At 41.9% G+C, this 4,227-nt stretch overlaps 1 pseudogene; it reads right to left on the bottom strand.

Annotated features, from left to right (window-relative positions):
- Positions 1-3,428: 3,428 nt before the first annotated feature.
- Positions 3,429-3,894, bottom strand: LOC112396500 (RNA-binding protein 3 pseudogene; annotated as a pseudogene).
- Between the last annotated feature and the right edge of the window lie 333 nt (positions 3,895-4,227).

The raw sequence follows: 4,227 nt of genomic DNA, 5'->3' as shown, positions 1-4,227 counted from the left end.
GCATACAGAGGTTGAACAGTCATCAGTCTGGGAGGTGATGGATAAAATAAAAATAAAAAAATTTAATAGAAATAATAATTTTATGTTTATAGTACTTGACATTTATTTATTTATTAGACCTTTATTTATTTATTTATTTTTGGCTGTGTTGGGTCTTTGTTGCTGTGCACAGGCTTCTCACTGCGGTGGCTTCTCTTGTTGCGAAGCACGGGCTCTAGGCGCAAGGACTCCAGTAGCTGTGGCACGCGGGCTCAGCAGTTGTGGCTCATGGGCTCTAGAGCACAGGCTCGGTAGTTGTGACGCAGGGGCTTAGCTGCTCTGCGACATGTGGGATCTTCCCGGACCAGGACTTGAACCCGCGTCCCCTGCATTGGCAGGCGGATTCTTAACCACTGCGCCACCAGGGAAGTCCTACTTGACATTTAAAAAGTTGTTTTGGCACAATTGCCTCTTAAAATAGTCTTCAGGGAATTCCCTGGCAGTCCAGTGGTTAGGACTCCACGCTTCCACTGCAGGGGGCACGGGTTCAATCCCTGGTCAGGGAACTGAGATCCCACATGCCATGCAGCATGGCCAAAAAAATAGTCTTGAGAGGTAGATAAAAAAACTTCTGACTTCAGGTTCAAGATGGCAGATTGAGGACACACAACAGTGAGCAAAACAGATAAAAATGTCTGCCCTTGTGGAGCTCACAGTCTAGAAATTACATAGATTTTATGTTATCCTAGAGACACTGGAAGAACTTAGGGATAGGGCAAAATAAGGTAATGCAGGGGGAAAATGAAAGGCGATTATAAATGTCAAAAAAAAAAGGCAAGGGTTTCCCTGGTGGCTCAGTGGTTGAGAATCTGCCTGCCAATGCAGGGGACACGGGTTCGAGCCCTGGCCTGGGAAGATCCCACATGCCTCGGAGCAACTGGGCCCGTGAGCCACAACTACTGAGCCTGTGCGTCTGGAGCCTGTGCTCCATAACAACAGAGGCCGCGATAGTGAGAGGCCCGCGCGCCGCGATGAAGAGTGGTCCCCACTTGCCACAACTAGAGAAAGCCCACGCACAGAAACGAAGACCCAACACAGACAAAAATAAATAAATTAAAAAAAAAAAGGCAAAAGACAACATATTAAAAAAAAAAAGAAAAAAAGGCAAAAAAACCCAATCGAGGTAATATAATTATAGCATCCTATTGGTTACATAGTAAACAATATGTAGTTATAAGAATATAAACACTATTTTCAATTTTTAGAAACAATTTGTAGACAAAGCATAGAAACTCAGGGATGATTGAAGATAGAATGTCAATGTTAAAATTTTTGACAATATAAAAATAAATGTAAAGTCAGTGGAATACTTTAATTAGAGGTGGGGAAATGAAATAAAAAGTGGAGAAGTTAATAGTCTAATTCTCATACAAGATTGCTGAGATATTGACCAGATTTGATAAAACAAACAAGGGACAGAAGAGTAAGTACATTGTTTAAATGTTCAAATGTAAACAGAAGACATAGATAGACTAGATAGATAGATAGATAAGCAGGCAAAACAGAGAGGAAAAGAAAAAGAAGGGCATTTATGTGAATTAAATTTTCATTTTTCATACCGTGGAGTCAATAGATTACCTAAAATCTGTAAATCAAGAAATGGAATAATTTCAGAGGCTTACCACCTAAGTAAACAAAAATATAGATGTTTAAAAGAGGTTGCCTTGAGGAAGTGAGTCAGGGGTAGAAAGGATTGGACCAAGAAACCTGTTTTTCATGACACATGTGTATAACATTTCTTTTTTTTTTAAATTTAATTCATTTTTTTTGGCTGCGTTGGGTCTTCATTGCTGCGTGCCGGCTTCTCGTTGCAGTGGCTTCTCTTGTTGTGGAGCACGGGCTCTAGGCGCGTGGGCTTCAGTACTTGTGGCACGCAGGCTCAGTAGTTGTGGCTCACAGGCTCTAGAGCGCAGGCTCAGCAGTTGTGGCGGGTCGCAGCGGGAGAGGCCACAACAGTGAGAGGCCCGCATACCGCAAAAAAAAAAAAAAAAAAAAAAAAAAGAGCCAATTGGAGCCTTCCATCTGGGTTGTATTAAATCACTGACAGAGTTCTGTCCCCAAGTCAGCAGGGGCTGGAGGAAGGCTTTGGGGAAGACCTTTTCTCCTTAGAGCAACTAACTCAGAAGAAAAATAACGTGCTGGTGGGAGCTGCCCAAAGTGGTGGGAGCAGGGAGATGAAGAGATTGGGCAGCTCTTGTTAGATATGTGTCCCCAGGCATGCTCTCGGCGACTCCGGGCCTCTGTCTTATCACCTGGCTCACAGGAGAGTGATACATGCTCTAGGCTGGTGGGGATTACAAGAGACAAAGCATGAAGATGTGTCTGGAACAGCACTGGCCCAGAGTGGGGGCTCAGTCTATGTGTGAGTCTTCCTTCCTCTCCAGTTCTTTTTTTCTTTTTCTCTATTTTTGTTTTTACTTTTATCACAGTGATCCACTAACACTGTTTAAGAGAGGCAAATTCTTCTTTTGTTACAACAAAAACTAGTTTCTTACCCCGTCCTCACTATTCATTTTTCCCCAGAGGCAACCACTTTCAACTCTTTTAAACAATGCTTTCCGTATTTACTTGCATATTTCAAAATAACTTGCTTGTATTGGTGCTTTTTTTGTTTGTTTTATTTTGTTTTCAGGTTTCATCATTTTAATCAACTCGGTGAAGGATGTCCTAAGTGCTCCACGAAACACAACAGAATATTTTTTTCTTCCAGTATTAAAAAATATATATAGGGGAGTTCCCTGGTGGCCTAGTGGTTAGGACTCTGGACTTTCACTGTTGTGGCCTGGGATCAATCCCTAGTTGGGAAACTGAGATCCCGCAAGCCACGCAGCTCGGCCAAAAAAAAAAAAAAAAAGAAAACAAAAAAACATACGCAAATATTTTGAAGAAATTTCTATATAATCAGACAGAGATCGGGAGTATAAAACACCTCTAAGTAATCATGTTCTTGATTTCTTATAGTTAACAGTTGGAAATTGCTTCCTAACCGTGATTAAACATTGTGTACAGGTTTTTAAAATGTTCCTAGATACACATTTTTAAGAACAATCAGTCTGGCCAAACATTTTTTGCCAGAACCAATAATCCTAAGAGCCTGAACTAAAAATCTGGTTAAAAAAAAAAAAAAAAAGGAAAAATACCCATACTCTACAAATGGCTCAGAATTTGTCTTTAAATGGGAGAAAAATTTTAAAAAACACATGAAGCTTTCTGAAAGGTCTTTAACAAGCTACCTTGGGAGCTCAATTCAAAAACAGAGTTGATGTACTAAAACAGATGTTTCAGTGCAGCTCCAAAAATCTTTATAAATACAGCCATTTGGAAGGATGATCCTGAATCAGAAGAAGTTTCATTCCTTGTGTATCTATATTAGGTGTGCATGCCTCATCTCAGTTGTCATAATTGTCCCTGTAATTTCTTCCTGAGTAGCGGTCATGACCACCCTGGCTTCCGCCGCCATAGTCTCTGGACGTTCCATATCCATATCCTCCAGGTTGATTGTCATACCTGCCATTTCCATAGCCCTGGTCCCCACGACCTCTAGAGTAACTGTGACCACGCCCATAGGCTCCAAAGGAACCCCCTCTTGTTCTCCAGGGCCGACTTGCCCACGTGGTTTACACGGATCTGACGACCATCCAGAGACTCTCTATTCATGGCTCTCATGGCGTCTGAGGCATGCTCTTGATTGGTGATAATGATGTAGCCTAAACCCCGGGATCGCTGAGTTTCCCAGTCCTTGACAATAACCACCTCAGAAATAGGTCTGAAGCTGCTGCGGTGGTCTTCCAGAGCCTGCTCATCAGTGTTGAAGTTGTGGGCTCCCACGAAGAGCTTCTCTTCTTCAGAGGACATGGCAGTAAATTTGAGTCCTGGAAATGAAGAAGTTAAAAAGGCCAAAGAGACAGTTACCGCCAAGGAGCCGAGAGACTGGGCGCTATTGGTACTTTTTGAATTCATCTACTGAAGGACATCTTGATTGATTCTAGTTTTTGGCAACTATGAATAAGGTTGCTATAAACATTTGTGTGTAGGTTTTTGTGTGGACATAAGTTTTCAGCTCATTTAAGTGAATACCAAGGAGCACCATCTCTGGATTAGATGGCAAACCTACACTTAGCTTAGTAAGAAATTCCAGACTGTCTTCCAAAGTGGCTGTACCATTTTGCATTCCCACCAGCAATAAAC

Source organism: Neophocaena asiaeorientalis, unplaced genomic scaffold (genome assembly GCF_003031525.2).
Source record: "Neophocaena asiaeorientalis asiaeorientalis breed wild unplaced genomic scaffold, Neophocaena_asiaeorientalis_V1.1 scaffold517, whole genome shotgun sequence".
In the NCBI taxonomy this organism is placed as follows: domain Eukaryota; kingdom Metazoa; phylum Chordata; class Mammalia; order Artiodactyla; family Phocoenidae; genus Neophocaena; species Neophocaena asiaeorientalis.
The sequence above is the reverse complement of the archived record's forward strand: the minus strand, read 5'-3'. Positions and strand labels throughout refer to the sequence as shown.